The following is a 14,103-nucleotide window of genomic DNA, read 5'->3' as shown; positions in this document are numbered from 1 at the left end:
CACTGAACTTCTTCTTAAAGGGGAATTTTAAGAGTCCCCCTTTAAATTTCTTGCAGAGCTAGTTTGGAGGTTACATATTCTTTCAGTTCCTGCCTGTCTTGGAAGCTCTTTATCTCTCCTTCCATTTTGAATGAAAGCCTTGCTGGGTAAAGTATTCTTGGTTGCATGTTCTTTTCATTTAGGACCCTGAATATATCCTGCCAGCCCTTCCTGGCCTGCCAGGTCTCTGTGGAGAGGTCTGCTGTTACCCTTATATTCCTCCCCATAAAAGTCAGGGACTTTTTTTCTCTTGCTGCTTTAAGGATCTTCTCCTTATCTTTGGAATTTGCAAGCTTCACTATTAAATGTCCAGGTGTTGAACGGTTTTTGTTGATTTTAGGGGGGGATCTCTCTATTTCCTGGATCTGAATGCCTGTTTCCCTTCCCAGATTAGGGAAGTTTTCAGCTAGGATTTGTTCAAATACATATTCTGGCCCTCTGGCCCTTTCCGCGCCCTCAGGAACCCCAATTAAACGTAGGTTTTTCTTCCTTAGGCTGTCATTTATTTCCCTTAATCTATCCTCATGATCTTTTAATTGCTTGTCTCTTTTTTCCTCAGTTTCCCTCTTTGCCATCATCTTGTCTTCTATGTCACTCACTCGTTCTTCCACCTCGTTAACCCTCGTCATTAGGACTTCTAGCTTGGATTGCATCTCATTTAATTGATTTTTAATTTCTGCCTGATTGGATCTAAATTCTGCAGTCATGAAGTCTCTTGAGTCCTTTATGGTTTTTTCTAGAGCCACCAGTAGCTGTAAAATAGTGCTTCTGAATTGGCTTTCTGACATTCAATTGTAATCCATATTTTGTAACTCTGTGGGAGAGTGGGCTGTTTCTGATTCTTTTTTTTGAGGTGAGGTTTTCCTTCTAGGCATTTTGCTCAGTGCAGAGTGGCCAAAAACAAGTTGTATTGGGAAAAGGAGAAAAAGAGAGAGAAGGAAAGAAAAGAGAAAAAGAAAAAAGAGAAAGAAGAGAAAAAAGGGGAAAAAGAGAAGAAAAAGAAAGAAAAAGAAAGGAGAAAAAAGAAAAGAAAGGGGGGGTGGGGGAAGCAATCAGAAATCAAGAAGAAAGAGAGAAAAAAGAAGCACAAAACAAAACAAAAAAAAAACCAAAAACAAAAAACAGAAACAAAAACAAAAACAAAAAAAAAACCATGGGGTAGTATCTTCCGATTCTGTATACTTTAAGTCCCTTGACTTCCCCTGGAACTGGTCCGTCTCGCTGGTCTTCTGGGGGAGGGGCCTGCTGTGCTGATTCTCAGGTGTTAGCACTTGGGGGAGCTGCTCTGCCCCTGCCTGGTGCAGGGCTCAGTGGGGGTTGTTCACCCCGTGAGGCCCCGGGAGGAAGCCACAGTGGTGGGGGCAGCTCTGGGACCCTGGAGTCAGCCCCCGCAGTAGCTCCGGGGCTCTCCGTCTGCAGGGCCTGGAGGCTCCGGGCGGGGCTACTGATCTGCTCAGCTCGGGGCAGGAGCGTCCTCGCTGTCCTGGGCCCTCCCGGCCTCTGCCTGTCCCGGGGGAGGCCGGATCCTGGGCTGTGTCTCGGCGCCCTGTGCTCCGGGGCCTGCGCTGTTGGATTCGCGCTCCCGCCCCGCAGCCCCCTCCGCAGAGCCGCCGCCCGAGCCCCTCCGAGCTGCTCCGGTCCCGCCGAGGCTGCAGCCCTTAGGGAGCTCGGGGGCTCTCCCGGGGCGCAGGTGCCTGTTAGTGTCCCCGGGAGCCCGAGGGCATCCCCGCCCTCCTGGTTCCTGCTCCACCTCCCTGCGGGCCCCTTTCTGCCCGGGGAGGTTGGTGCAGCTCCTGCTCCTCCGGGACGGGGCTCTCCTGTCCTGGGGACACTCGCCCCGGCCTCAGCCCGGCTCCTCGCGGGCCCCTCCCCCTTGGAGGCCTTTTGTTCCTTTATTTCTTTTTCCCCGTCTTCCTACCTGATAGAAGCCGAACTCTTCTCACTGTAGCCTTCCAGCTGGTCTCTCTTTAAATCTCAGGCCGAATTCGTCGATTTTCAGGATGATTGGATGGTTTTCTAGGTAATTTGTTGAGGACAGGTGACCTGGAGACCCTGCTCTTCCGCCGTCTTGCCCCTCCCCCGAGTCTTCTTTTTTATTCCCTCTTAGCTAATTGTAGTTAAAGCAGTGCCAAGTGTGTGTGTGTGTGTGTGTGTTAAAACTGGTCATTACTTTCAATGTTACATTGCTGTCCATCCTAGTCTCTTATTTATTTCTCATTTTTTAAATTTCCTTCCTCTACTAAATGTCAGCTGTTTCTTCTTTATCTGGTGCCTGTGGATAATGTTGATTATTTGAGTTTTTTTTTCTTAAAACAAGTATATATAATGCAGAAATTTAACTCTAACATCTGCTGCATTCCAGAGGTTTTGGAATATTTTGTTTTCTTTTTCTTTTGTTTTAAGATATTTTTGATTTGCTGTTGGATTTCTTATTTGGCCCATTGCTTATGCAATAGTGTGTAATTTAATGTTTCATATTAAATATTTAACATTTATATTGTCAAAAAATACAAAAGGAAATAGTTTCTTAAAATTTCATGAATCCTCTGCATTCTCGATAATAGATCATTTCCTAATACATTTTGAAGTATTTCTTCATACTTGGAATGTTCATTTTACATAGATAATTTTGGCAATTTATGTCTTATGCAGGAAAATGACCATTTCACTGATTTTGAAGTTTATCTTGGCAAACTTTTGTTGTACTATGTGTCTCTTTAGATAGTACTTTCTAAAAGCAGTTTGCACACTTTATTCTAAATTTATTTCAAAATTTTGAAATGCATTTTACTTATGCAGAGATGCAGGCACAAATTTATCATGTAACTAGGGTTTCTCTCTCTCTTTTTTTTTTTTTTAAGATTTCATTTATTTATTCCTGAGAGAGAGAGAGAGAGAGAGAGAGAGAGAGAGAGGGGCAGACACACAGGGAGAGGGAGAAGCAGGCTCCATGCAGGAAGCCCAATGTGGGACTTGATCCTGGGACCCCAGGATCATGCGCTGGGCTGAAGGTGGCACTAAACTGCTGAGCCACCCAGGCTGCTCATAGGTTTTCTCTTCTATTAAGTAAGAGATCCAGACCCTTACCAAAATTGATCTGATTCTCTTTATTTACGTCACACTGTGTGATACCAATGTAACCTATGTGCATAAATATACCACAATAGATTTTATGGCTTCTTTTCTTTGTTTCCTCAAAAGAAACACCCAATACCTTCAAATACCAATTCTACAGCTAGTTATGAGACTGATGAGTTAATCCCTTACTGTCTCTTAACTCAATGGCAAACAATGATCAGAAAAACATCTCTTTCTGACATAAAGTAATCAATTATGTAGAGATTTATTAGTAAATTTGCATTACTTATTCATGTTCCAAACTTGTCCTTGAAATGTAATATGAAAAAATTCTGGACCCAGAAAACAAGACTTAATCTCTTATTTAATAATCTATTTATGTAATATATATATATTATAAATGTATATATAGTATATATACATATAAATATATAATATTATATTAGATTTACCATTGTAACATAATAGAATTACTTTATATGTGGTATGTTCCCTTCTAAAATGATTGAATGATTATCCATCAAAGTGTCAGCATCTCTATATATGCTGTTTTTGCCCTTTCTACCTTAGGTAGTAAAAGATCTTATATCTTTTTTATTTTTCCTTTTTTTAAATGAAATTAAGTTTAATGGATAGTTTAATAAAATTATTCAATGTTGGGGTACCTGGGTTGCTCAGTGGTTAAGCATCTGCCTTTGGCTCAGGTTGTGATCCCGGAGTCCTGGGATCAAGTCCCACATCATGCTTCCTGCAGGGAGCCTGCTTCTCCCTATGCCTATGTCTCTGACTCTCTCTATGTGTTTCTTATGGATAAATAAATAAATAAATCTTAAAATAAATAAATAGTCCAAAGTTTATGAGGCAGAGCAGCCTACAACTTATGTGAAGCAATAAATGCAAATAAAGTTATAAAAAATTATTAAATATTTTAAAAGGTGAAAATGATTAATGCTATTTTCCTAGATATTAGTGATGCTCGAGTAATGGCATTCACAATGATGTTTGGAAGATAGCACAAAAGATAAAATCACTTTTGTTTTATGTTGTCCAATGAACCCTCAAAGTTCTCTTTTATCATAAACCAAGAATTTTCAAAAACTAAAAATAAATAGAATTCTTTTATTTATCTTCAAACAGAACTTAAGTTTATCAAATTGAGATCATCTTACCACCTCACTTTATGTAGCTATTGGATAATCTAATTTTTTAAAAGGCGCAGTTATCATAAAGATCTAATAAGAGAAGTTAAGGTCACCTTAGGTAGTTTTGAAGTTTAATTTAATAAGGTAATTTGAACCTGATGAAAGTGTCCTTCTAAAACACAAATTCAAAAAGATACATGCCCCTATGTTCATTGCATCATTATTTACATGGCCAAAATATGGAACCAACCTAAGTGTCCTTTCACAGATGAATGAATAAAGAGGATGTGGTATATATACAGAATGGAATATTGCTCAGCCATAACAATGAGAGAAATTTTGACATTTGTAACAATATATAGATGGACCTATGTTAAGTGAAATGACTCAAACAGAGAAAGACAAATGGCATAGGATTTCACTTCTATGTGGAATTTGTTTTTATTGTAACTGTAAAAACTGTACCTTGTGTTTCATACCAACACAATAAAATAACATTTATAAGTGTACTGTTCATACATTTTTATAAATCAATTAAACAACGCTTGGAGACAGAGTTTCTTACTCCTTTTCTTTCTCTACAGCAATTAACACTGTTCTGAATATTCTGTATGTACTTAATAAATATTTACTAATTATGTTCCATTCTATTTTTGCCAAAATCCATGTCTTATCATTTCTATAATATGTTAACATTACATTTGACTAAAGCACACTTTAGATACATGTAGATCGTTTGGCCAGCTTTCATGTACAAATTTTCTGTTGATCCTTATATTGGGCTTTGGAGGTTATTGAGCACCATTAGATAGCATAGGTGTAAGATGACATTAAATGAGAATTTGCTGGGAGATCATAGCAGGACTCTCTAACTTTTGTAGCCGAAATCTTTGGCAAACAATGGCTTTGTCAAAATCCCTCTCATTCACTGAACCACACATACAAATGAACACACCTTCATGTTACACACAACTAAAGGCTATATGATGATAGTAAAATTCTCAGGTAAACCAATAAAATAAATGTTTTGAGAATTGTCATGTCGCAAGTACCATAATTATGTCTGATGATACAGAAATGAACAAAAATAATCAATTCCCTCACGAAACAGCTATCATGAAAGATATATTCTTAAATAAGAAGTTATGAATGTGGGATAAAGTTAATAATTAGAAAAGAATGGTCTAATCAAGCAGATAGGTGGGTATTCTAACATATTATGAACACAAAAAAATTATATTCCAAAACTCTGATTTCTTATTTAAAGTATTCTTATTTATAACTTTAACTCATGATTATTTTATGTATTTCTTTCATAATAATAGTAATGATAAAATAACAAAATAATCAAACATATAGCACTTAATCTGTGCCATGTATTATTCAAAATGTTTTACATATATTAACCATTTTAATCCTCACAACAAAATATGATATAAATGTTTGCATTGGTATCTTTTACAACTGAGGAAACTAGAGATCAGAAGAGTTAAATTACTTGCTCAAATATAAACAGCAAAATAGTATTTGGTTAAGACAGATTTGAACCCAGACAAATTTTCTAAATCCTTTAACCTTAAACACAGTCATATTCTCAGTACACATAAATTAGATTATGTTGATTTTGAAAGCTTGAAAGGCAAGGGCTGTCTTTTCTCACCACTACCTAAATACCTGATCTTGCTTATTACTACATTTCATCTTTATTTCAGTTTTCTCTACTCAAATGTCACCTCTGAATTTCTACATGCAAAATGTCTATTAAACTAACAAGACCCAGAACAAACTATATTTTCTTTATAAAACCTAAATGAAGGGAACCCTCCATATCCTGTATTATAAAATGTATTTTCTATTCTTGTAAGTACTGACACATGATCTCAAATTTTAATGATTTTTATGTGTGTGTACATGTGTGTGCATATATAATAGATAAATTCATTTTTTAAAAGGTTTTCATTTATTTCCTTTTTCCTCATACTATAGCATTCCAAAAAGTTATAATTTAATAATACTAATTGTTTAATATCAATGTAATATTAAAAATAAATATTTTGAAAGAAAAAGTTTCAGGGCATTCTACAAATTCTGTAAGGAAGACAGCTATGACTATATATAGATACATGCTTATCTGGGAATCCATCATCTCTAAGATAATTGAGTATATTGAATTATAGAAATGTAGTTTGAGTGTGGCTTTATTTATTTTTGTGAAATGCATGTATTTGTGTTTGCTCTTAATTTTTATATGGTATTACATTATGAATACACAGGAAAATTATATGCCAAACCTCTAGTTTCTCTTTTAAAATTATTCATGTTACCAAAGTTATAACCTAATAGTATTTGATAGTGGTGAACAGTAAAGTTCAAGTGTAGATTACTTTTTTAAAGATTTTATTTATTTATTTATTTATTTGAGAGACACAGAGAGAGTGAGACAGAGCTCAGGCAGGGTGAGGGGCAGAGGGAAAAGCAGACTCCTCCAGAGCAGGGAGCCTGATGCAGAACTCAATCCTGGAACTTTGGGATCATGACCTGAGCCAAAGGCAGACACTTTATGTACTGAGCCACCCAGGTGTCCAAGTGTAGATTATTTACCAGACTTTACCAATGAAATGAACTAATCAGATAATGTTACTAAACTCCTCAGATTGGTTGGTTTTTATCATAGCATCTCACTAGGTTCAAAAGGTTATTCTTATTTAAATGCAAAATGAAAGGTTTTAGAATGCTAATAAAGGCAAAAATAAACAGAAAATGAGAATGAAATTGTAATGTTCTTTTTTTAATTTAGAACACTATCACTATTTTCAGATATCTTAGAAGATGTGTTTCTAGGCAGGAGAACAGACCAAATATCTTCTCTTATTATGTTGTATACTGTAACTATTTTTACTTGACTTTTTCATGTGTATATCTTGACACAGTAATTTTCATATTATTGTGTTACCTGAATCTAATTTTTCTAGAATGTTTGCAAGTAATATTTTTGGCAAAATTAGTACTTAACACTAACCAGGTATTTGAAATGACACCTGCATAATTTCTCTTGGTCTATTATTTTTATTCTTCTCAAAATCTAACATATTAAAATTAATTTTTATAATCTCTTCTACATGCTTTCCTGGTTATTGCTAGGAATAAAGGACATTAACTATAATCCCATATTCAGTAGATAAAAATTGAATTTTAAGATGTAGAATTATATGAAGTTCTCACCTATAAATATGACTTGGGACTTTTTATTTCTCAGTTCTTGATGTGAATTGAATTTAAAATTACAATAGGTTGTAAAATTTATAGTTTTCCCTTCTGTTTAATTAAGATTGTAAAAATTCAGAATAAAGCTACTCAAGATACTGTTAGAGTATTAAAACAAGATTTAGATATATGAAATACAAGTCTGAACTCTTGTGTTAACACTGCTTTGTTAGATTAGTTGGAATAAAAAATATTACTTTTGCCTATTATTTAGTCTTCTGTAAATCAGCCTACTACCCTGTTGTTAATCTATACATATAACAAGAAACTAAAATGAAACCTTGTGAAAATGACCATTATGCTAAGTATTGTAACACTGATGAAAACACAAAAAAAAGAATGAAAGCAAAACACAGAAGAATACATATATACATTGTACACATATTTATTTTAAAAATTAGTATGAAAAATATAGGAAATGCAACAAATATCACAGACAAAAAAAGAGTTGCATACTCTTTCATGGAAGATAAACAGTCAATAATTTTATAAAAAGATTATCTAAAAATATCTGAAACTTGCAAATAAACCAGAGATTATTAGATGTTGTTGCAGTGCAGTGCAATACTGTTTGCAACTTTAATAGATTTGCTATTGAATAAGCTATTTTACTAAAATAGGATCAGAAGATAACTTATAAATTTTTACCTGGAAAAAATTCAAATATTTTCTGACAATAGGAAAGATAATCTAAAAGATAATTGTTTATTATCCTGTTGGACAAGAATCATTTTATATCAACCTATCATATTCATTTATTGAAGTATTTATAAATATCCAGTTCTTTCAACGCACTTTGAACTGGTTTTACATCTCATCTATTCCTTTATTAAATTAAGTTATTTAAATAAAAATTTGATACATATTTATTTTATATTTGTAGTTTTATGTCATTGAATTGTCTTAGTGGACTTCTCTGATGGAGGCAAGCAATTTTTATTGCATAAGTCGAGTACCTCACAAACAACTTAAGCCCATGCACATCTTTTCTTTCTTGGGTTCCAGAGGAAAATCTAAGAAGTGACAGAATTTTCATTTCCTAACTCTCTGTTCCTCTCTTTCCTTCCTATTCCTATAATTTTCTGTTTCATTTTTTACTGCTAATTCACTCAATGGTGGCATAATTTAGAATTTGGTTTTTAGTCTGATAATTTGGAGAACTCTGTCAAGTGAATGATGGAGATATCTACCCTACCATGTAACAGATGACAGCAAGCCAGTTGTTAGTCTTGTTTCTTTTCCAATCCGTAAAGAGAATCAAGAGAATATTTTGTGTCCAATTCAGGGAATAGTTCTTTGATATGTAGAACTTTGAGTTTTTGTGTTTTTTCTACCTTTGACATGTGATGGAGGTTGTAGAACTGAAACTACAAGCATTCTTCATCTCTATTTTTCTCTTTGTCTGGAACTCAGAAAATCTTTTATCTCAGTGTGAAGTCATTTTATATTTATGGAAGGTATTTATAAACTAAATTTTTATAATATATATATTCATATGTTCAAAGAAATATGTGTATATTTATAGAAATAAATCAGTGTGTATGTAAATTCAAAATTTCTCAGATTAACAGACAATAAGAAAAAAAATTCATATTTAAATTTACTAGACTTAAAAGAAAAGTCCTTTTATACTGAAGCTTCTGGCTCAAAAAAAAAAAAATCAAGTTCACATAAGGTGGTTTAATTCTTTTGATTTAGAGAAATTTTCAAGAAACTTTCTTTGGTATATTTTCTCAGATTTATCAATATAGAATGTGATACTTTTTTTAGCTGTATTTTCGGTTGTTTACTCATAATAGGCTCATTAATCTTAAATTTTTAAGCTTCTTAAACTAATTCCATGATTAAAATATTGACCTTTACTATTGTATGACCTTTAAAATTATGAAAAATATAAAATTTTGTTCAACCAAATTGAATAATATATATATGAATTTTTGTTGTAGCAATTATATTTTTAGTATAATAATTTGAACATAATTTCCAAGATCTTTAGGATATTTGAAATCTTAAATGAGTATTAAACTAGGGTAATTAATAAATAATTCTAATGTAATTACATAATTTCTAAGTAATAGAGGCTAGTAAATAAGCATTATAGATGATAGATAATAGATAATTAGATAGATAGATAGATAGATAGATAGATGATAGATAGATAGATAGATGATAGATAGATAGATAGATAGATAGATGATAGATAGATAGATAGATGATAGATAGATAGATATAGGTTTATGCTATGCCATGACTATAGGAATTGGCATGTTTATTTTTTCACTTACAAGGGATGTTATAGCTATAAAAATTGTGTTTTGTCTATTTCTAAATTTTGCCAGTTCAGAAAACAGTTTTAAATTTTGTAGGTCTCTGATTTCTCTGTGAAGTGAAATGTGTGTGGAAAACAGTTCTAAATGTTGTAGGTCTCTATTTTTTCTGTGAAATAAGATTATTTTATTGCTTAAAAGTTTAATAAATATGGTAGTTGAACCTATTTAGAAACAACATTACTGGAAAAATATCACCATGTACACAAGGTAATAGAGTGAATTATTTTTGAAGAAAAAAGAAAAAGCTACTTTGTTATAAAGTATCACTTTGTTCCTGAATTTGAAAGCATAATAAAAGACAAAATCTGAGGGATGACAGACAGTTGTGGAATATTAAGGGGAGTGAATTTTTTTTGCCTTGTTTCATAATATCTGAATCTAGAAAGATCTTATTAATTGTATTAACTTTTTGGCAAAGTTCATTATTTTTTGAGCTCATTTATGAAAAATTCAAGAATAAAAATGGACTTTATGACAAATTTGCTATCAAATAGTACATTAGTGCAAAATGAGAAATTAGCTTTCTCTTTGTTAAAAGTACTGGTTCCAAAGCTCTTAATTAGGGGGAAGTAAATGGCGATACTTTATGTAACACTTCTATGTAATCTGTTCAGATGGCAAAGATTCTATATCTCACCTGAAAAATAATTTTATCTGCTGGTATTGACTTTACCAATCCCTTAATTATTTACAAAAGCAAAAAGTGGCAAGTAAAGTATCTTTGCTTAAAAAGAACAAAGTTTTCTAACATTTGTGTTGTCTTTTTCTTTTATTTTAAATGAATTGTCATTTTGTAATCAAGTTGTTTTCTCTAAACTCATGATTCTTAGACAAGTGATGACACCTCCTCTCAAAACTCTTGTATGTTTTTCCGGTATCTGGTGCTATATATTTATAAATATATATAAAGATAAATATATATTAATACTATATATTATAGTAGTATATAATATAATAGTATAGCATATGATACTATATAGTATATAATCATATATATATATATATATTATATGAAGAACTATCTTTGAGATTTCCCCAAAGTTCTGGAAATCACAAATATTTTTTCTTCATTGTAGTAAAATAGATGATAGAAATGTTTCATATGCATTGGACACATAGTACTTCATCACTATTGGAGAAGCTTCATGGGAAGAAATCTAAAATCAAAAGACACAACCAGCCTTTACTAATGTAAGCTTGCGGTGTTATATGTTACTAATGTAAATTTCTTAGAAATTGTATGCTTCTGGGAGGACACTGATATCTCCCATGCCTTCCTTGTACATACTATGTTTTTACCATTGAGAAAACACGAATCACATCCTTATAAAATAGTTATCCATTATTATTCAAAGATAATTTTATGTTTCTCCATTTTTACATGGTTATTGAAATAAATTAACCACAGCCATTCAGTCTTACTTTCAAAGGAACTCTTGCTTCCCTGTAAATTCCCTGCTATAGTTCAAAAGCTATCTTCACAGTCCCAGACTCTGTAGAAAGAACTGCATGTGTTATTTGAAATACTCTTAATTCAGAGAATACAGACCTTGGTGTAAACTACCAAGCTGATGTTGCTTATACAACTTTTGACTGTGCAAGTGGTCTTTTAGGATTTTTGTTCAAAAGCAGAGATACTACTGATTCAAGATCCAGAGGAGGAAGAATTAATTGTATAAAACTAAATTAAGTAATGAGAAAAATACAATTCTTCTTATTTATTTGGAATATTGTTGGTAATGTTTTTATTGTTTTATTGGTACCTGACATTCAGGAACTCAGTTTCACAAGCAGTAGGAAGTTCATTAAACTTAGCAAATTTTGAGGGCTTCAAAAAGAATGTAGTTTATCCAAATTTAAAAGGTCAGCCAATCCATGAGCATGGAATATTTTTCCATCTCTTTGTATCTTCCTCAATTTCTTTCAGAAGTGTCCAGAAGTGGACCCTGAACTTTATGGTCAACTAATATTCGACAAAAGAGGAAAGACTATCCATTGGAAGAAAGACAATCTCTTCAATAAATGGTGCTGGGAAAATTGGACATCCACATGCAGAAGAATGAAACTAGACCACTCTCTTGTACCATACACAGAGATAAACTCAAAATGGATGAAAGATCTAAATGTGAGACAAGATTCCATCAAAATCTAGAGGAGAACACAGCCAACACCCCTTTTGAACTCAGCCACAGTAACTTCTTGCAAGATACATCCACGAAGGCAAAAGAAACTATTGGGACTTCATCAAGATAAGAAGCTTTTGCACAGGAAAGGATACAATGAACAAAACTAAAAGACAACCTACAGAATGGGAGAAGATATTTGCAAATGACGTATTAGATAAAGGGCTAGTTTCCAAGATCTATAAAGAACTTATTCAACTCAACAGCAAAGAAACAAACAATCCAATCATGAAATGGGCAAAAGACATGAACAGAAATCTCACAGAGGAAGACATAGACATGGCCAACAGGCACATGAGAAAATGCTCTGCATCACTTGCCATCAGGGAAATACAAATCAAAACCACAATGAGGTACCAGCTCACACCAGTGAGAATGGGGAAAATTAACAAGGCAGGAAACCACAAATGTTGGAGAGGATTTGGAGAAACAGGAGCCTTCTTGCACTGTTGGTGGGAAGGTGACCTGGTGCAGCCAGTCTGGAAAACTGTGTGGAGGTTCCTCAAAGAGTTAAAAATAGATCTGCCCTAGGACCCAGCAATTGCACTGTTGGGGATTTACTCCAAAGATACAGATGCAGTGCAACGCCGGGACACCTGCACCCCGATGTTTCTATCAGCAATGGCCACAATAGCCAAACTGTGGAAGGAGCCTCGGTGTCCATCAAAAAATGAATGGATAAAGAAGATGTGGTCTATGTATACAATGGAATATTCCTCAGCCATTAGAAATGCCAAATACCCACCATTTGCTTCAACGTGGATGGAACTGGAGGGTATTATGCTGAGTGGGGTGGGTCAATCGGAGAAGGACAAACATTGTATGTTCTCATTCGTTTGGGGAATATAGATAATAGTGAAAGGGAATATAAGGGAAGGGAGAAGAAATGTGTGGGAAGTATCAGAAAGGGAGACAGAACATAAAGACTCCTAACTCTGGGAAACGAACTAGGGGTGGTGGAAGGGGAGGAGAGTGGGGGGTGGGGGTGACTGGGTGACGGGCACTGAGGGGGGCACTTGACAGGATGAGCACTGGGTGTTGTTCTGTATGTTGGCAAATTGAACACCAATAAAAAATAAATTTATAAAAAAATAAATAAAAGGACCGTGGCTTAGAACAGGTAGAAAGTGTTTTGTATGTGATTTTTGTAGCTTCAGTATATAAGAACAAATAATATAGGGGTTTAGAAATACAATCTAGATTCCTTATGAAAATTTTCAGATGAAAGATAATTCTCTGGCTCAAAATTGCATGATCAAAGAAGCTTATGTAATTAACACTTTGTTGACCGTACACATAATAACCTAACCAAAAATTATGAGGTAAGTCTTAAAATATTTAAGATTAATCTTTGGAGGGACACCCCGGGTGCTCAGTGGTTAGAGATACAAAAAACAAACTCTGTAATTCAGTTTATATCTAGTGCAAAAATGGTTAGAACTAGCTTATGATATGGTGAGTTTCCTGGGAAACCCCCACTAAAGGAACTTTGAGAGTAGTATTAATTTCTTTGGTGTGTTCTGTGCAAATGTAAATTTTTTAAATTTAAAATAAATGTGATATGTATGTTGAAGTTAACAGTCCACTCTATGGCAAATTCAGGAAGTGTAAAGACAGGAACTTTTATCTAGTTGTATAATTGACCAACATCATGTTTCTATGAGAAAAGGCTTTAGGCAAAATGTCCAGAGACCTATGAACCAACCACAGGTAATAATAATAATAGAAATGGTGCCTCAAACTGAAGTACGGGTGACAGAGAGGAAGCCATTCATGATTTGCCTTAGTGTTCCAATCAGTATTTGTTGAAATTTGGGATCCTTAGGGCAAGTATTATATTTTCATCCATTTCATTTCATCTCTGATCTTTCTATGCCATATTAGTCTTTTAAGCTATTTATTCTGTGTGAAAATTCCTAGGCCAGAATAGTAATAACAGATAGTAGATATTGATTATGTAGCATGTGTCTAATACTGTGAAGATTCTATTTAAGTGGATTAGCTTATTTTAAAAATTTTCAACACTTATATGTGAATGGTTTTAGAGTATTTGTGTCATGTAAAACC

The sequence above is a fragment of the Vulpes lagopus genome, chromosome 15 (assembly GCF_018345385.1).
Source record: "Vulpes lagopus strain Blue_001 chromosome 15, ASM1834538v1, whole genome shotgun sequence".
Taxonomy (NCBI): Eukaryota; Metazoa; Chordata; class Mammalia; order Carnivora; family Canidae; genus Vulpes; species Vulpes lagopus.
The sequence above is the reverse complement of the archived record's forward strand: the minus strand, read 5'-3'. Positions refer to the sequence as shown.